The sequence below is a fragment of the Sorex araneus genome, chromosome 6, assembly GCF_027595985.1.
Source record: "Sorex araneus isolate mSorAra2 chromosome 6, mSorAra2.pri, whole genome shotgun sequence".
Taxonomy (NCBI): Eukaryota; Metazoa; Chordata; class Mammalia; order Eulipotyphla; family Soricidae; genus Sorex; species Sorex araneus.
The window spans coordinates 19,446,850-19,467,560 of NC_073307.1; the positions used below are offsets into that span (position 1 = coordinate 19,446,850).

At 49.5% G+C, this 20,711-nt stretch overlaps 1 pseudogene; it reads right to left on the reverse strand.

The window, feature by feature from the left end:
* Window positions 1-15,236: 15,236 nt before the first annotated feature.
* On the reverse strand, window positions 15,237-18,714 carry LOC101545856 (60S ribosomal protein L5-like; annotated as a pseudogene).
* Between the last annotated feature and the right edge of the window lie 1,997 nt (window positions 18,715-20,711).

Consider the following 20,711-nt stretch of genomic DNA (forward strand, 5'->3'; position numbering starts at 1 on the left):
ACCCTAGGCTTGACCTTCAGCACCCCATAGGTTGCTGAGCCCCACCAAGAAGGAGCTCTGAGCTCAGAGCCAAGAGTAAACCCTGAGCGCCACTCCCCAAAGATATTACATTTGACATTTAACATATTTCATATAGGTCTGGCTCATGGTAATAAATGTGAGTCGTTCTTCACTGCAGTCTTGAGTTGGATAAGCTTCCAACAGAAGGATCCAGAAAAAAAGTAGGTGCTTTTGTACTGGGTCTTTAAATAGGAGTTTGCCAGGTGGGAAGGAGAGGAAGACAACCCAAGGAATAAAATATAGACCCCAAAGTTTGAGTGCTGAGAAATTACTCAGAAATGTCCTCACTTTGGGGGGCCGGAGCAATAGTAACAGCGGGGAGGGCATTTGCCTTGCACACAGTCAACCTGGGTTTGATCCCCGGCATCCCAGAGGGTCCCCCGAACACCACCAGGAGTAATTCCTGTGTGCAGAGCCAGGTCTATCCCTTGAGCATCATCGGGTGTGGCCCAAAAACCAAAACAAAAATTTAAAAAAGGAATATCCTCATGTTGGGATTTGGAGCAGCCACCTTTCACGTTCCTGATGTTGCCACCTCAAAATAAAATCACAAGCCTGCTGGTTCTACTCCCTCTCCTCCTAGATTTCTCCCCTTCTGTTCCGCCTCTGCAATTTCCATTGCCCCAAGGCCAGGCCACAGTCAGCGAAAGTCCCTTCCCTGCGCTCTGCTTTTTCCAAGTCCTATGGCACTTCATTTCTTAGCACACAATTTAGCAGTAATTATATGTTGTCCTGTCATTTAATTATCTTATTTGTGTAAGTCTAGTCTCCCCCGTGCGCTCCCCCAGGGCAGAGATGGCATTTTCCCGTTTGGTGTCCCAAATAGGCCTTGACATAAGCTGTCAGCCCACAGAAGATGTTCAGACAGTGGCTGTTGACTTAACTGGACACCTCGTGCTGGTGTAATTGCAGACAAGCTCTCCAGACCCCCAGCCATGAGCTTTATTGACTTGCGTGGCATTGCATTCATTCCATATGCAAACACTGAGGGCTTTCTGAAACCAATCGAAAATTTTGGAAGAAAAGGTGCTTGTTTCCATACATAAACTCTCATCCCTGGAAACCTGAGAATATTTATTCTAGGGGGGGCAGCAAGACCGTGGACACATCAGAGATGCCAGTTTTGTTGCCTTGGCTTTAACTTTCCCTAAACTTCCAGATCCAAACCATTGACCATTCTCTGTATCCAACGTTCTCCTTATTGGTGTGGGACCCCAAAGTCAAATGGACTCAACACGGTTACAGTTACAACCCGCTCTGCAGATATCCAAGCAATCACCTTGGGTTGATGTCACTGTGTCAACAGTGAATGTTCTAGATATTCGTCACTGCCATCATTTTTTGTTAATGCGTGGTACTTTGTTGTGTTTTGGGGGCCATACCCATCAGTGCTCAGAGGTTACTTCTGGCTCTGTGCTCAGGGATCACTCCTGGTGGGCACCAGAGACCATAAGGGGAGCAAACCTGGATCAGCCACATGCCAGGCAAGCACCCTACCATCTGTACTATCTATCTGGTCCCTGCCATCATTCTTTTTTTTGGGGGGGGTCACACCCAGCAATGTACAGGGGTTACTCCTGGCTTTGCACTCAGGAATTACTCCTGGCGGTGCTCAGGGGACCATATGGGGTACTGGGGATCGAACCCATGTTGGCCGCGTGCAAGGCAAACGCCCTACCTGCTGTGCTATCGCTCCAGCCCCTGCCATCATTCTTGACATGCGTTAATCAAATCTAGAAGCCTTTATTTTGTGCCAGATAATGTCCTGAGTATCTTTTGTGTGTGTGTTTGTTTGGGACCCATACCCGGCAGTGCTCAGGGGCTACTCCTGGCTCTGCACTCAGGAATTACTCTTGGCAGTGCTCAGGGGACTATATGGGATGCTGGGGATTGAACCTGGGTCAGCCATATGCAAGGCAAATGCCCTACCCACTGTACATTGCTCCAGTGCCATATCCTTAGTATTTTAAACAGTTGTGGTTGGGGGGGGGGGGTTGTTTGGTTTTTTGTTTGGTTTTGGTTTTGAACCATATCTGGCAGTGCTCAGGGCTCACTCCTGGTGGGACTCAGAATGATATGAGGTCCTAGGGATTGAACCCAGGTTGGTCGTATGCTACGCAGGTATCTTATCCACTGACTATTGCTCTGGCCCATCTAAAATTATTGTTCATTTATTTCAGTTACCTCTGTCAGTGTTCAGGGCTTGCTCCTGCTTCTGCACTCAAGTATGACTCCTGTGTGGTGCCAATGATTGCACCCAGGTGTGACCCCTGAAAAGCAAATGGCTTCTCCAGCCTCCCTCTAAAACCATTTTTAAATGGATGTGGTCCCCAGCCTCACGGGGAAAATAGTCTGGCCAGAAAACAAACTCACCTGAGAAGGACAGTACAGAATGTTGTTTATCTTTCTTTCTTTGTCTTTTATTTTTGCATCACAAGTGCTGAAAACTACCTTCTGGTCATCCCTCACAATTCCAGGACTAACTGGGCTCCGCTGGACATTTCCACTGCTGCCACTTGGGGTGTCATAAAGCTGCCGGCAGGTGGCCCCTGGGGCTCAGGTCACCTGAGAACTGGCCTAGTACCCCAGGAAGCCTGCGCCTCCTCCTTTCTCCAGGTGGGCTCAGGGCCTCTCTGCCCTTGTGACTGCTGGGAAGCTGAACTTAATTTTTTTGGCGGGGGGGCGAATATACCCGACCCGGTGGGGCTGCCAGGGATCAGAATTGTGATCAGCCACACACGAGGAGAACACCCTATACTCTCACAGCCCCTGAACTGCTTTATTTATTTATTTATTTGTTTATTTATTTATTTATTTATTTATTTATTTTGCTTTTTGGGTCACACCTGGCAATACACAGAGGTTACTCCTGGCTCTGCACTCAGGAACTACTTCTGGCTCTGCACTCAGGAATTACTCCTGGTGGTGCTCAGGGGACCGTATTGGGATGCTGGGAATTGAACCTGGGTCGGCTGCGTGCAAGGCAAACACCCTACCTGCTGTGCTATCACTCCAGCCCCACCTGAACTTCTTTTACTGTGACTGTGAGCTACTACAAATACAAGAGCGGGGCTGGAGCGATAGCACAGTGGGTAGGGCGTTTGCCTTGCATGCAGGCAACCTGGGTTCGATTCCCAGCATCCCAATACGGTCCCCTGAGCACCACCAGGAGTAATTCCTGAGTGCAAAGACAGGAGTAACCCCTGTTCATTGCTGAGTATGACCTAAAAGGCAAAAAAAAAAATTAAATTAAAATTAAAATATTAAAAAATAAAAATACAGAAGCAGGGAACCAGAAAAAGCTCGATGGGGTCTTGGCATGCAGAAGGCCCTGGTTAGGTTCCTGGCATTGGGCAGTCACCATAGCACCTCCAGGCCACCTGGACCAGCCCTCAGCACTCTAGGGTGTGACCCCAAAACAAAAAGTAAAAAAGAGGAATCTGTCACTTCTAAAAGCTTGAGTCTGCAACCCACTGGGCATCACCACTCCTGAGCTCTGCTGGCTAAAGCAATTCACAGGACTGACCCAGCCTCCGTGTGCAAGGGGAGGGCATGGAACACGGGAATGTGTTCTTTGAAGACTAGTCAGTACAGGGGACACCCAGGGAATGCTTATTTTCTTATTTTTGTTTTGGGGCCACATCCAGCTATGTTCAGGGCTTACTCCTTGCCCTGTGCTCAGGCATCACTTCCCGGCAGGTCTAGGGGAACCGTATGTGGTACAGGGATCAAACCCCATTGTCTGTGTGCAAGGGGAGTGCTTTAGCTACTCTACTATGTCTCTCAGGGCCCACGGATGCTTCTAACCTAGGCATGGAAGTCAGAAAGACTTCCTGGAAGCAGTGACTTCTGAATTCAATGATGATGAGTAGGAAACCAGCTAGATGAATAAAGGGAAAAGCTCCTTTAAGCAAAAGAAACAGCTGGCGCAGAGTTGCAGGGAGACAAAGAGCAAAATTTAAGGCCAGGATGGCTGTAGCTGATTGGTGAAGAGAAGTACAATGCAATGGCAGTCCTTTAGCTTGAAGCAGGAAAGTCATCTAGGAGGATGGAGAGATAGTTCAACAGGGAGAGCGCTGTACCTTGCACATGACCCATCTAGGTTCCATCCCCAGCACCGTATAGTGTCCCCTAATCCCTGCCAGGAGGGATCCCTGACCACAGAATCAGGAATAAGCCCCATGCCACTAGTGTAACAACAAAAAAAAAGTCTTCTAGGGACAAAAAAGGCAGTACAAGAGTTGAGGTGCTTGCCTTATCCCAGCCGACCCAGGTTTGATCCCAGGCCTGCATATCATCCTCCCCGTCCCCCCTCCCCTTACCCCAGTGGACCACCACATGTGGTTTTGTTTTTGTTTTTTTTCTTTTTGGGTCCCACCCGGCGATGCACAGGGGTTTCTCCTGGCTCTGCACTCAGGAATTACCCCTGGCGGTGCTCAGGGGACCATATGGGATGCTGGGAATCGAACCCAGGTTGGCCGCGTGCAAGGCAAACGCCCTACCCACTGTGCTATCACTCCAGTCCCGGACCACCACATGTGAACCCTGAGTGCAGAGCAAGGCCTGAGCACTTCGGATGTGGCCCAAAAATAAACAAACAAAAAACAAATAAAAGAAAGCCTACCCTAGTTAGCAAAAAAAAAAACAAAAAAAAACCAGTCCAATAGTACAAAGGTTAACCCCAAACACAGTGGACCCCTGCCTTGTGTGTTCTACTTTCCAGTTCTCCTCCCCAGAATAACCGTCTGCAATTCTTTGAAGTTTCAGGAAGCAGCCTAGAGGTCAGGGGTCTGGAGTCTCACTGTCCTGCACCCAACACAGCTTTCCCTTTACTGCAGTAACCTCGGTCCAGTGAGTTGTGAGACATTTTACCTCCGTGTCCTCCTCTGTAAGTTGGGAAGGCTCATCGTGCTCCTGACACAGAAACTGCCTGGGTCGTCAGCAGCAACGAGAAAGAAGGGCTTGTGCTATGGGCGTGAGTTGTTGCGCATGCTCGATACCAATTTGAAAAAAGAGAAGCACTGGGGCTGGAGCGATAGCACAGCGGGTAGGGCATTTGCCTTGCACGCGGCCAACCCGGGTTCGATTCCCAGCATCCCATATGGTCCCCTGAGCACCACCAGGAGTAATTCCTGAATGCAGAGCCAGGAAAACCCCTGTGCATTGCCAGGTGTGACCCAAAAAGCGGAAAAAAAAAAAAGAGAGAGAGAGAGAGAGAGAAGCACCAAGGAAGGGAAATGACAAGAACACAGACTCACGTGGAGATGTCGTCTCTCCCCTCTGTTCTCAGGCCAACTCAGTGTTTGCTCAGCCCTGTACCCTTCCTGGATCTTCTAGAACTTTGTCTCTATAACCATCCTCAGGCCAAAGCACACAGCTCTACTTGTTGTTTTTCCTACTTGTGACATACACCAGGCCTTTCCTATCTTGGGGGAACTTCCTTTATTGGATTCTTCTGCCCCTTCAGCTACCGTTCTGTTTCATTCTCTCGCTGCCAGCTCCCTTAATTAACACACCGCTACCTCCCTCCCGCTCCTTCCTGCAGGCCTCCTCTGCTTTGCAACTTGCTCTCCCGGCTGTCTTGTGGCTGTTCTTCTGACACAGCTGTCACTGGAGCCATCCAAGTCTGCCTATCAACCAACCACCGCTAGGCCTGTGCTCCATCTCCCTGACCCAGAGCACTGGACTCAGAGGACCACCGCCTCCTTGAACCGCACCCAGAAAAACACCTCATCATCTCATTTCCTTATTTCTGTTTCGTTTCCCCAGTCAAGAAAGAACCCTCGCGGGCTGGAAGGGCTCTCTCTTCTGCCCTCCCCAAACTCATTTTAATTCCAATTGCAAAGGTTAGACACTCGAGGAAGCTAGCTTTTAGTCTTACTTTATTTCTTTATTTTGGGGGTTGGGGCCATACCCAGCAGGCAGCAGAGCAGTTAGGAGCCACTCCTAGTTCTGTGTGTATTCAGAGGCTGAGGTGCCAGGATCAAACCAGAATAAACCACATGCAAGACTAGTTCCTAAACCCTGCTCCCCTGCTCTCGCTCTCTCTCTCCCTCTCTCTCTCTCTCTCTCCTCTCTCTCTCTCTCCCCCTTCTCTCTCTCTCTCTCACACACACACACACACACACACACACGCACCCCCCCTTGAGGCAAACTTTTAATTTGTTTATTTATTTGGGGTATTGGGTTTGTTTTTTTGTTTTGGGGGGATTTGTTTGTTTGCATCACACCCGGGGGTACTCAGGAGTTACTCCTGGCTCTGTGCTCAGGAATCACTCCTGGTGTGCTCAGGGGAACATATGGATACTGGGCATCGAACCCAGGTTGGCCACATGCAAGGCAAGTGCCCTACTCACTGTACTATCTCTCTAGCCCCTCTAACCGAACTTTTTAGAAAAGTTTTATCAAGACATGAAGAAGCAGATGGATCCCAAGATGGGACAGAGCAGGAATTCAAAGACCAAGACAGTAGAGCTAGGAGTCTCTCTCGCTCTCGCTCTCTCGCTCTCTTTCTCTCTCTCTTTCTCTGTATTTCTCCTGATCTCCACAGACACCCCAAAGGTGTCAGACACACCCACGCCCAGCTAGTCACGGGGTCTGTGAGAAGTGCGATCTTTTACATCCGTCGCGTCCCTCTGCTGCTTCTCCCGTGTCTGTCTCCAGACCCTTCCGTTCCTGTCACCCGCTGCTTCCTCCTGTGGTCCTGCCCTTTGGGGCTGTTGCCACAGAGACTAAGACCTTGGCTTGGGACTCTCTCACCCTTTCCTAGTTGTGGGAACCTGGGCAAGGGACTGAAGAACATGAGTCTGCTCTCCTGTGCCCCGGTATCCCCTGAGCTGTGGTGAATTCCAGCACCGTCCTGACAGGTACGTGTGGTCACCAGGCCATCACGAAGTGTGAGATGAGCCAGATGTCGGCACTCAGACAGGCTCCGTCACTGGCCGCGAGCACCACTCCTGGCTCCCTTTCCCGAGGTCCGGTCTTACATTCCCCACTCCCCTTCTCCAGGAGTTCAAACCCACCTGTCAGAATTCTCCCGACCAGGGAGCCAGAGAGCTGGTACAGCGGGTAGGGCATTTGCTTTGCAGGCAGCCAACCCGGGTCGATCCCTGGCATCCCATATGGTCCCCCGCGCACCACCAGGAGAAATTCCTGAGTGCAGAGCCAGGAGTAGCCCCTGAGCAGGGCAGCTGGGGGTGGCCCCAAACCAAAACCCAAACAAGGAAAATCCGCATTCTCCAGACTGGGGTCAAAGATACAGCTCTCTGAGAGCTGGAGGGAGGGATGGGGGGTGGCAGTGAGGAAGAGGATGGTCTCCTCAGACCCTGAGGCCTCAGCAGAGAGAGGGTTCGAGGACAAGTCCTTGGCTGGACCAGAGGGAAGCTGGCTGAGGCTGCTAACAAGAGAGCAAGTGAAGGGTGTGAATCCAGCCTTTAAAAAAAGCCCGGGGTGCTGAGAGGAGATGCTGCGGCAGCTCAGAGGCGCTGGGAGGTGGGTGTGAAAGGAGGGAGCGGCACCCTCGGGGCGCTGGGCATGTGGGGGCTCCCTCTGGTGCCGGGATGCGGAGGCTCAAAAGCCAGAGGCGCGCCTGTTTTTAGCCCGGCTGCTGTGGGGCCCCCTTCGCAGCCTCTGGAACTTTCCTCAGCAAGTGTGGAAGGAAGAGGCTAACAGCCACCCCCTCCAGCTCCCTCCCGGCATTCCCACAGGCAGGAATGGGGCGGGAGCGGGGCGCATCTCACGCACACCCAGAGCAGGACTGCTGTTCCCAGACTGTCAGGGGAACTGAGGCAAGCTGAGATCTGGAAAATAAGATCATGGAAAAGAATTTTTTTGGGGGGAAGGGGGGAGATTAGGGTCATAGCTGGCAGTGCTCCTGTCTCTGTGCTCAGGAATCACTCTTGGCCATTCCAGGGATCAAAATGGGGTTGGCCACGTGCAAAGCAAGTGCCTTAAGCCCTGTACTATCTCTCCCCCCTGTCCTCTCTGGCCCCTCCATTCAATAACTTTGTATGCGACCTTGGATATAGAGGAATATAGGGTAGCTCTACAGAGCTGGAGAGGTAGCGCAGGCAATAGGCGCTTGCCTTACACTCGGCCAAGCCAAGGTTGGTCCCTAACAACCCAAGAGTCATTCTTTGGTGGAAGCTTGGGGGAACAGGAGTAAGCCCCAAAGACCTGATCATCTCTAAGTATGGCCCCCAAACCAAAAAAACTAAAAGAACAAAACAAAACAAAAACACAAATCAAATACTGCTGATAGATTATCATCATCATCATTATCATCATCATCATCATCATCATCATCATCATTATCATCATCATCCTGTTGATTGTCGAATTTCTTGAGCGGTCTCAGTAACGTCTCCATTTGCCCTAGCCCTGAGATTTTAGAAGCCTCTCTCTATTCGTCCTTGCCAATGAGGGAGGCTCTTTCAGGGTCAGGGGAATGAAACCCAGCATTGTTACTGGTTTTGGCATATGAATACACCATGGGGAGTTTGTGAGGCTCTCCCATGTGGGCAGGAAACTCTCGGTAGCTTGCCAGGTTCTCCCAGAGGGAGAAGTAGGCTATGAGATATCTCATGGCCGCTTTGTGGCTGCGCACTTCCAGGAGCTTGGTTTTAAGTCTCTGGATGCTGGCTGTCGGTGGGATTACACGGCACCGGGGGCAGTCTCTGGGTGTGACCGCTTAGCTACTGGGAAATGAGAAATTTGGGCAGAGGAGGCCCAGTTCCGATCTGAGCAGCCTTGGAGGTCTTAGCCCCGGGTTTCACACACCTGGGATCCTCTGGTGATACCTTCATGCGTGAGGCTCATCCGAACATGTGGAGAGGGTCATTGAGCATGGCTGTGGCTAAGGCTCCAGAGGTCTTCGGCTACGGGAGCTCTGCTCAGGGTGGGGAGGGAAGCTGGAGCCCATTCCCTGATAGATTATAAAGAAACTTAATCTTATTTTTAAATTTTGTTTTGTTTTTATTGGGGGGGCACACACAGCAATGCAGAAGGGTTACTCTTGGCTCTGCACTCAGAAATTACTCCAGGTCATGCTCAGAGGATCATATGGGATGCTGAGAGTCGAACCAGGGTCGGCCTCATGCAAGGCAAATGTCCTACCCACGGTACTATCGCTCCATCCCAAGAAAGTCAATTTTAAATGACCCTTACTTTTAGTTATGTGACCCCACACAGGGTCACAAGACACTGCCACAGTTGAAGAAACTGGGACTTAGTCCACCTGTCCCACCTGCAGCCAATGCCCCTGTCATTGCATGAAGATCTACCCCCATCCCCCACAGCCCCGAGAGCCTGTTGAAACATTGATCTCTGCCACTGAGCCACAGAGGCCTTTGGATCAGACAAGCAATGCAGCTCTGCATCTGTGTTGCTTGGCCAGGACTCTGCTTGCAGACTGCTTGGGAAGCCCTGCTTACTGTCAGGGAACCAGGAAACAACGTTCAAGACTCCAGACTCCTTCTGGCCCAAGTCCTCTAGCCCAGGGATACCCTGGGCAGGGAGGGCTCCTAGCCTGTGAGCCAGTGGCCGAACTCTGAGGCCACTCCCTAGCTCTGCTAGTAAGAAGCCCAGACTGCTGGAGAGATAGACAGTGGGTGGGGTGCTGGCCTAGCATATGGATCGACCCCATTTCGATCCCAACTGGTTCCCCGAGCACTGCCAGGATGATTCCTGAGTGCAGAGTCAGGAGTAACCCCTGAGCATTGCTGGGTGTGACCCAAAATCATTTAAAAAATCCCAAAACACAAAGCCAGGCTGTTGAGAGAGCAAGAAGCAGAGAGAGAGAGAGAGAGAGAGAGAGAGAGAGAGCAAGAACAGAGGGCATTTGAGGAGGGGCTCAGGGGAAAAGTAAACTGGGTCAGGACTGGGAAGATGGTTTAAAGAACAGAACACAGATGCTGACACCACATAACCCCCTGAATACTAGAGGGTGACCCTGAGCACAGAGAAAGACCAAACATCAACCGCCACCACAAAAGTAAAACAAACAAAAACCTTGAGCTTCAAAGATTGTGTTGATGGTGGAGAGTGGGAAAGGGCCTTCTAAGAAAAGGGTATAGCACATGTAAAGGTACTGAGGCAGAACAGATTTCTGCTGCTGGAACCTACCCAGATGCAGGGGTCAGTGGCTTCTTCAAGGCTTCAGAGATGTTGAGAATGGGTTTAGGAACTGGTAGATAATAGTTCAAACCTTTATCCTAATGAAGTCACTGCTAATTTCTATCCGTTTCATGCTGTGTGCTCGGAACTTAGCATACACTCTCTTCTTTCTCTCATTTTTTTTTAATTGACTCACTGAGATACAGAGTTGCAAAGCTATTCATGGTGTGGTTTCAATCATACAGTGTTCCAGCTCCCATCCCTCCACCAGTGTAAATCTCCCACCACCAATGTCCCCAGTTTCCCTCCTACCACCCTCCCACCCTCAGCCCGTCTATGGCAGGCACTTCCTCTCTCTCCCCCTCTCTTTCTCTCTCTGTCTCTGTCTCTCAGTCTCTCAGTCTCTCTGTCTCTCTCTGTCTCTCTCTCTCTCTCTCTGTCCTTTTGGGCATTATGGTTTGCAATACAGATACTGAAAGGTTATCATTTGTTCCTTTCCCTACCTTCAGCATGCAGTTCTTATCCAAAGTGATCACTTCCCCCTATTTTTGTCATAGTGATCCTTTCTCTAGTCCAACTGCCTTCTTCCCTAGCACGTGAGGCCCATGACTGGTTAAAACAAACTATGGTACATCTACACAATGGAATACTATGCACCTGTTAGGAAAAACGAAGTCATGAATTTCACTTAAATGGATGGACATGGAGAGTTTCATGCTGTGTGAAATAAATCTCTGGCTCTTTCTCCTTCACCTTTCACCGCTGCCCTGGGTGGCTTATTATTCCCATTTTGCAGAAGATGAAATCCTGGCTCTGGAAGATTCCCTTGCCCAAGCTCACTCACACACATATGCATCAGCAGACGCGGAATTTGATCTTAGATCCCAGGCTCCAGCGCTGTCCTTTCAATGCCTGTGGGGTGTGGGGGCTGCCTAAACGGTAGACTTCTGGGGTTCCATCCGCACTTCAATTCCTTTGGGTAAGTTTTAGATTGTTCGTGCGCTTGTTTGTTTTTCCCTCTCGCCCCAGGTTTCCTTCTCCCGGGATTTGCGGGGACCCCCGCAGAGCTCCCCCTGGTCCAGCCTGGTCCAGCGGCAATCTAGAGGTGCCGGACGGCGAGGGGGGGGGACCTGGACGGCGAGGAGGGGGGGGACCTGGGGAGCGCCGGGGCGGGAGGAGGGGGCGGCCCTCCGCGGCCGGCAGGGGGCTCTGTCTCCCCGCTTTCCCCGGGTCGGGGCGGTGCGGGGGGGGGGGGGGGGGGGAGCTTTGGTCTCGGATGAAAGATGACCGTGATTGGAAAGGGGTCCTTCTGGGTTCCTGTCGGTCCCCCCAGGGCCGGAGGGAGGCGGGCAGCCACACGGAGCATTCATCCCAAACGAGCCGCCCCGAGGAGCCGCGGCGGCGCCCAGATGTGCATGTTTTCGGGTTTTGACAGAAGTCTTTGCGCTCATATGGGAGTTTTCATTGATTCATGCTCCCATCTGCTGGATTTCCTCTTATTTATTTAATATGGCCTTTCGGGGAAATCTCGCTGCGAAACGCTGGCGGAGCATAAACCGTGGCAACGGCTGTGCCCCGTGCCCGAACTGGGGGCGGGGAGCGGGAGTCAGGGGCGGGCACCCCCCTTCCCCCAGGGCCCTCCCCGCGCCTTCATTTGGCGAGCGCCCCCACTGCCAGCCTCCCGACAGAGCCACGGTGACTGTTACCCCACAAGGGCTGCAAATGCGACAACCCGCAGAAGGGGCTGCGACGGCCTGGGTCACCCTCCTGCTCCTTCCTACCCACAACGCTGCTTACCGCCAGCGAAGACGCCGCACTGACTCTCCGTTATTTATTGATTTCTTTATTGCGGGGTGGGGGGCACACCTGGCGATGCTCAGGGATTACTCCTGGTTCTGAAGCCAGGAATCACGGCACTTGGAGCACCATACAGGGTGCCGGGGATCAACCCCGGTCAGCGGCATGCAAGGCAAACACCAGACCCGCTGTACTATCACATCGGCCCCTGGGTTATTTTTTAAAAACAATTTTGATTATGATGATGATGATGGTAGTGGTGGTGGTGATGATGATGATGAGTGTGTATATGTAGTGTGTGTGTGTGTGTGTGTGTGTGTGTGTGTGTGTGTGTGTGTGTGTGGTTTTGGGGCCACATCAGGACATGCCCAGGACTCACTCCTGACTCTGCACTCAGGAACCACTCCCCGCAGGGGTTTTATTTTGGAGGATGGGGGGTTTGCAATATGGGGTGTTGGGGATCCAACCTGGAGACCATCCGCGGGCCGAGGCAAGCACCCTCTGTATTATCTCTCCACCCCGCACCTTTTTGTTGTTGTTGTTGTTTGTTTTGTTTTGTTTTTGGGTCACACCTGGCGATGCACAGGGGTTACTCCTGGCTCTGCACTCAGGAATTACTCCTGGCGGTGCTCAGGGGACCATATGGGATGCTGGGATTTGAACCCGGTCGGCCGCGTGCAAGGCAAACGCCCTACCCGCTATGCTATCACTCCAGCCCCCCTCACCTTTTTTTTTTTTTAACAAATCGAAAAATCAGAAACATGTACAGGGGGTTGAAGCGATAGTACAGCGGGTAGGGCATTTGCCTTGCACCCGGCTGACCCTAGTTCAATTCCCAGCATCCATAGGATCCCCCAGCACCGCCAGGAGTAATTCCTGAGTGCAGAGCCAGGAGTAAACCCTGTGCATCTCTGAGTGTGACCCAAAAAGCAGGAAAAAAAAAAAAAGAAACATGTACAGTGGGTGTCCACATTGAATGTTAAGAATCTCTCCCCTCCCTAACTCATCCAGCATGTTCTCACCCCATTACAGGTTTCCAGTAATTAAGAGCTTTAGCTCTACAGCACAGCGGGTAGGGCATTTGCCTTGCACACGGCTGACCCAGGTTTGATTCCTCTGCCCCTCTCAGAGAGACCAGCAAGCTACCGAGAGTATCTCGCCTGCATGGCAGAGCCTGGCAAGCTACCCATGGCGTATTCAATACACCAAAAACATTAACAACAAGTCTCACAATGGAGACGTTACTAGTGCCCGCTTTAGAAAATCGATGAGCAGTGACAGTGATAGTGACAGCTCTACAGCCAGATGGCCTGAGTTTGAATTCTGACTCTATTCTGGATAGTGAGTTCTTGAGAGGGGGCAGGGGTCACATCCTCTAGCGCTTGGTGGGTACTCCCAGTGCAGTGCTCCTTATGATCTGTGAAATGTGTGGATCAAGGATTGGATCTGAGGCTCCACCACGCAAATCCCATACCCCAGTCTGGAGCCATCATCTTGTCTTGACAGGATAAATTGCTTTTCCACAAAAAAATTGTTTTTAATTTAGTCACCATGAGGTTACAAAGTTATTTATTATTGGGTTTCAGACATACAATGTTTCAACACCCATCCTTCACCATGCCGGTTTCCCTCCACCAATGCTCCCACCCACCCATTTTCCTCCTATCCACCCATCCACAGGTCTGTTACTTGGATCCTTTTGTCTTTTTTAGAGTAAGTTTTGCACTGTGGTTACAGCACTGTTGCTCATAGGGTTTCATACGTGCACTTTACAGCCTTACAGAACCAGCCCCGCCTCCCTGTCACCATAGTCGTTGCCCCCCCTCCCTGTCCCACTCCCCTGCCCGCCTCGAGTAGCCTGTTTCCTACTGAACACCACTTCTTTCTTCCCATTATCTTTGGGTATTCGTTGTTCCACTATCGTGCCTCCTTATACCCCGCATTTGAGAGATCATTCTGTGTGGGTCTGTCCCTCTGCCTAACTTCACTCAGCATGACACTCTCCAGGTCCCTCCATGGATCAGCAAATTGTATCTTAACTTGTGACCAAGTAATATGCCATTGTGTATATACACCATAGTTTCTTTATCCAATCATCTATTTTTGGACACGGGTTGTTTCCAGATTATAGCTAATGTGTGCAGCAAGGAGCATGTAGCACTGTCGTCCTTTTGTTCATCGATTTGCTCAAGCGGGCACCAGTAACGTCTCCATTGTGAGACTTGTTGTGTTGTTACTGTTGTTGGCACATCGAATACACCATGGGTAGCTTGCCAGGCTCTGTCATGCGGGCGGGATACTCTCAGTAGTTTGCCAGGCTCTCCGCAAGAGATGGAGGAATTGAACCTGGGTCGGCTGCGTGTAAGGCAAATGCCCTACCCGCTGTGCTATCGTTTCAGTCCACAAGGAGCAGAGGGGTGCAAATATCTTTTCTCCATTTTTTTTTTCAGGCCCTTGGGTACATTTCAAGAAGTGGGGTTGTTGGGTCAAATGGAAGTTCAATTCCTAAATTTTTTTTTTTTTTTGCTTTTTGGGTCACACCTGGTGATGCACAGGGGTTATTCCTGGCTCATGCACTCAGGAATTACTCCTGACGGTGCTCGGGGGACCATATGGGATGCTGAGGATCGAACCCGGGTCGGCCACATGCAAGGCAAGCGCCCTACCCGCTGTGCTATTGCTCCAGCCCCCAATTCCTAAATTTTTAAGGAATGTTTATATGGTTTTCCAGAATGGCTGGACCAATGGCATTCTCAGCAACAATGGAAGAGTTTCTTTTTATCCGCATCCACGCCAGCACTGGTTGTTCTTGTTCTTTTTGATGTGTGCCAGTCTCTGTGGTATAAGATGATATCTCATTGTTGTTTTGATTTGCATCTCCCTGATGATTAATGATGCAGAACATTTTCTTATGTGCTTTTTGGCCGTTTGTATTTATTCTCTGGGGAAGTTTCTGTTCATCTCTTCTGCCCATTTTGATGTGGTTGGATATTTTTTTCTTGTGAAATTCTACTGGTACCTTGTATATATTTGATATTAACTCCTTATCAGATGAGTGTTGGGTAAATAATTTCTTCCATCCCATGGACTGTCTTTGTAGTCTGGTAATTTTTTCCTTTGAGGTGAAGAAGCTTCTTAACTTAATGTAGTCCCATTTGTTTATTGTTATAGTGAATTCTCTTTTTTTCCTTTTTCTTTTTTAACTGTTTGGTCAATAGGTTTATTTCTCTCTTTGAAAACTCCCCATAAAAGAACATGGTTCGATTTTAGCTCTCAGCAGCTCACTCCTAACCTCTGAGAAAAACTTGCTTTTTCCTGGGTTACCCAATCTTTCGGGCAAGAGGCATTCTGGGACAGTTCCATCTTTGCTTCTTAACTTCTCTCTTAGACAGGCTTTTCCCCTCCAGTCACATCTCCTCCATCACCTCTGGAGTTATGTTTTTCTTTCTTTTGTTGGGGGGGGAAGGCTTTTGGGTCACACTCGGATTACTCCTGGCTCTGCACTCAAGAATTACTCCTGGCAGTGCTCAGGAAACTATATGGGATGCCTTGGATTGAACCCAGGTCGACTGCATGCAAGACAAATGCCCTACTCCTTGTACTGTTGCTCTGGCCCCACTGTTGTGCTTTGTGTGTTGAGAAAACTTTTTTTTTGTCGCATCTTCTTTTATGATTTATTTTTGTGTCTTGGGTCACACCCAGAAATGCTCAGGGGTTACTCCTGGCTCTGCACTCAGGAATGACTCCAGGTGGTGCTCAGGGATGCTGGGGATCGAATCCAGGTTGGCTGTATGCAAGGCAAATGCCTTCTCCACTGTGCTATCGCTCCGGCCCATTTTGTCGCATCTTTATCTTCTTCCATTAGATAACATATAGTCTGCAACATTCTGCCCCATAAAGTGTTTCTGATGCACGTCAGCATTAAACTGCTTATTTTCCATGTCACAGCCAGGGACTCGATTGGTGCTATGCAGGATAGACAAGCCTCCATCCGCAGCTCCTTTCAGGGTCCCCAAAACTGTATTTTCAGTCGTAGTTCTGGCAAGTCCTGCATCCAAATAGCACGATTGTCCACAAATGCTTTCCACATTATGGTCATCTCCAGTGACTTCCACTTGGCCTTCATAGAATTCGTCCACGCCAAAGCTGTCGAGAAGCCCGAGGGCCAGCAGCAGGCCAGTGCAGTACGCTACAGCATAATTTGCCAGGCCAACCCTCACACCATACTCTGGAAGCTCATGAGCACTCGCTGCAGAGACTCTCAGACCTCCTTCTGTAAGAGCAGAAGCCAGGGGGCTGGAGTGATGGCACAGCAGGTAGGGCGTTTGCCTTGCACACGGCTGACTCGGGTTTGATCCTCGGCATCCCATATGATCCTCCAAGCACTGCCAAGACTAATTCCTGAGTGCAGAGCCAGGAGTAACCCCTGAGCATTGCTGGGTGTGACAAAAAATCAAAAAAAGAGCATAAGCTGTCTCTGTTGGTGACACGGACAATCATCCTATATTTAGGTGTGTCGTACTTATTTTTATCCTGGATCACTGTGTAAAATTCACCAGTCCGGAGCCTCTCGGGGCTGTGAAAATTCCCACGCGGTCGGGGATTACACGTGAAAGGATGTTCATGGGTTCTCTCTTGCCACCTACATTTGGTGCTCTCCAGCTGCTTCTCCACTTAGGACGGCTGTTGCCTTGGATGGACGAAGCTGTGTATTCGCTGGACAGGACAGCTGTTGATGATGGGCAGGCGAAAGAAGAATGAGGACCAAGCTGGTTCATGGTTAGTTGCCATTTATTCCATCTCTCGTCTCTCCCAGTTCTCTCCAACCCTCTCTCTGTGTGTGTCTCTGCCTAACCGCACAATTCTTTCTTCCCACTGTATCCGTCTCCTCTCTCTCTGGCTCTCTTTCTCTCCCTGTCTCTCTCTCTCTCTGCTGTCTCTGAAACTGTCTCTCCTTCTGTCTCTGACTCTCCTCTCCTTCTCACTCTTGATTCTCGCTCTCCTGGATCCCCTTCTGCTTCTCACTCTTGATTCTCGGGATTCTCTCGCTTTTGGCTCCCACTGCTTCTGGCTCCGACGACTCCCTGACTCTCTTTCTCTGCTTCCTCTGACAGGATCCGGATTTTCTTCCAATCTTACAGTCTTAGTTTATATAGCGATCACGTAGGGTGGTGATACAAAGGTGGGGTAAACATTGACAAATCAACAAAGAGAGGTAAGGCCATTCCTCCAGAAGATTAACTCAAGGACAAAATCTCATCTAAGGAGATTACTCCAGATTACTAGGAGATCTGCTCAAGGGTGGGGTTCCATCCAGGGTGTGTTGGTTTCTTCTTTCATCAGCTAGTAATCCACTTAGATTGTTGTAGTAAATTTACTTCTAATATTTCCTGTGGACTGGAGCGATAGCACAGCAGGAAAGGGTGTTTGCCTTGCACACAGCCCACAGGGGTTTGATTCCTTCGTCCCTCTTGGAGAGCCCAGCAAGCTACCGAGAGTATCCCGCCCGCACAGCAGAGCCTGGCAAGCTACCCATGGCATATTCAATATGCCAAAAACAGTAACAAGTCTCACAATGGAGACATTACTGGTGCCTGCTCGAGCAAATCGATGAATAATAGGACAATGGTGCTACAGTGCTAATATTTCCTACAATGTCATTCTGTATGAGCACAGTAAGAGATATATCAAGCTTAAAGTTGGTTCTTCCTGAGGGTATCTCACTATATATTCCAGACCACAGTCCTCAGGCCAAGTTAGTCTTCCTAACCCCATCAGGGTCCTTATCCAGTTACTTCTTTTTTTTTTTTTTGGTCACACCCGGCAATGCACAGGGGTTACTCCTGGTTCATACACTCAGGAATTACTCCTGGTGGTGCTCAGGGGACCCTATGGGATGCTGGGAATCGAACCTGGGTTGGCCACATGCAAGGCAAACGCCCTACCCGCTGTGCTATTATTCCAGCCCCATATCCAGTTACCTCTTTTGGGTCATGACAGTGTTTGTCCATGAATGTGCTGTTAACATAGTTAAGTATTATGGCTCTTGGCCTGGCCCATTTTGATGCCAGGGTAGCTCACTGCTTGCCCTGGGTCTATTCAGTCCCTCACTGGGACCCTGCTTTTGGGGTGCTAGGAACTAAGGGCAACTGAGTCAAGAAAGCAGATGTCCAGGATCGAATATTATTCGGAGTCAATTAACTCCCAAGTTACAAAAGCATAATATTAGCTGTCTTCCTGTGTCCATACAAAGAGGGCATTGCTTTAAGGTAAACTATTCAAAAGACATAACCTAAAATACAAGTTCAGTGTCCTTAGAAGGATCTGATCTTACAAGCTAACAGAATCTGATTAGGGAAAAGGTGATTAACTGGTTGGGGAGGAGAGCACAGAGAAGAGTTTACAGATAAACAAAGAAATGGGAGTGACTCAGGAGCACTGTGATGGGTGTAACCCGATAAACCTAAGTTCCCTGCAGCAAGGCTGAAAGGACAAACCAATGTTATCCTACAGATCACAAAATGTTTCCAAGCACAATAATCAGTTTTGCCCTCTCACTGTCTTCTGAATTTCACTTAGTATCTCTTAAAGCACGCCTTATTCTTGACAACTCTAACCAGCCCATCCTGCGTGCTCAGCAGAGCTTGCAGTCCACAGCTTGACACGGGCCTACTGTAGTATACTAAAACCTTCCTCTGTTTTCATTTGTTTCTTTGTTTGTTTTGGTTTGGGGGCCATACTCATCAGGGTTCCGGGGTGACTCCTGGCTCTGCACTCAGGGATAACTCCTGGCAGTGCTCAAGGGGACCACATGGGATGATGGGGATCGAACCTGGGTTGGCCTCGTGAAAGCAAGTGCCTTAACCTCTGTGCTATCATTCCATCTGACCCTGGTGTAGTAAATTCTGAAGTTAACTTCCCTAAGCCTCACTCATCACTTGTCAAATGGGAATAATTATTGGTATATTTTACAGATGAGGAAATTGAGGCATAGAGTAGTTGGGCTTGGTTTCTCCAGCTCGTCTAGGAGGAGCACCTATCCACTCACAGTCCCTGAGCACTGCTGTGTGTGGCCCAAAAAACAAAGAACAAACAAAAAATAGAAGTGTCATCTGATCCAGCAGTCCTACTTCTGGATATCTATCTGAATAATATGAAGTCACTAAGTCAAATAGTTATACGCACCACTGTTTCTGCGGCATTATTTACAATAACTAAGATATTGAAACGACCCGTGACCACTGACTGATGGCTAGATTAAAAAGGCCTAGTTTACACAATGCAAAACATTCACCTGTAAAAAGCAATCAAGTTTTGCTGGTTGCTGCTAAATGAAAGGAATCGAGGGGATTCTGCAAAGGAAAATAATTCAGAAGAAAGGTAAATGTTGGATAATTTTTCCTATATGTGCAATGTAAGGAAACAAACGAATGAACAAAACAAAATTAAAATAAACCAGTGGAGGGGCAGAAAACATAACTCAGAGGGCTGAGTGCATGCTTTGCATCTGAGTACCACTGGGTGTGCGCCCCGCCCCCCTGCAAAAACTAAAATAAAACAACAATAAAAAAACAAAACCATTGGATATTAGCAGCAAATCTGAGCAAAAAGGGTAGGAGGTGGTGGCAGAGTGGTGCAGGTCTAATGGATGGTGGTGGGTGTTTTGTTTTGTTAAAAAGAAAAAGATTAACAGCCCAGCTAACAGTTATTCTTCATAGAAAGAGGAAGGACGTGGCTTGAAGAGGCTGTGCCAACAGCAGATTGCTCTTTCTGATCTCTGATCTGTTGGGGGGTACAATCACCCTTGCACAAGGCCAACCTGAGTTTGATCCCCAGCACCACATAGGGTCCCTCAAGCTCTGACAGGAGTGATCCCTAAGTGCAGAGCCAGGAGTAAGCCCTGGGCCCCACCATGTGTAGCAAAACAGAAAGTCCAGAGCCACAGATATGTGATCTGGCCATGCAGTTACTTGTAGTTGATCCTCTCTATATATATACATATATATATATATATATATTTTCTTTTCGGGTCACACCCAGTGATGCACAGGGGTTACTGCTGGCTCAGAAATTACTCCTGGCGGTGCTCAGGTGACCATATGGGACGCTGGGAATCCAACATGGGTTGGCCACGTGCAAGGCAAACACCTTACCTGCTGTGCTATTGCTCAGCCCCTAGATATATATTTAAATGTATGTATTTATGGGCTGGAGAAGTAGGAGGTTGATTTAATTTGCCTTGCACAGAGTCCATCCAGATTTGATCCCTGGACTGCATATGGTCCCCCAAGCCCGATTAGAAGCAATTCTTGGGAGCAAAGCCAGGAGTAAGCCCTGAGCATTGCTGGGTGTGGCCTTCAAACCAATATCAATATCAATATCAATATGTGTGTTAAGAAATCTATTACTGCTCAGTCCCAAGGCTACTCCAGTCTGGAGGAGGATGGAGGCATTCTGGGTACTCTGACGCAGACACACCTCGAAGACACCTCCCTTCCCTACAGCCAACTCCTCTCGGTCAAGCTCCTCAGCACAGACCACAGTGTCTCCGGGGCAGGCAGGATGAGGCTGCAGAACCGAGCTGCCCCTGCAGGTCTACCCGCACTCCCCCTCCTCCAGGCCTGCTGTTCTCTGGAACTCCCCGTGTTCCAAAGGGATCCTCTGTCTCTTACAGGAAGTGAGCCCTCAAAATATGGCAACTGAAAAGAATCAGATGACCCCAAAAGGCACATCTGTTCACT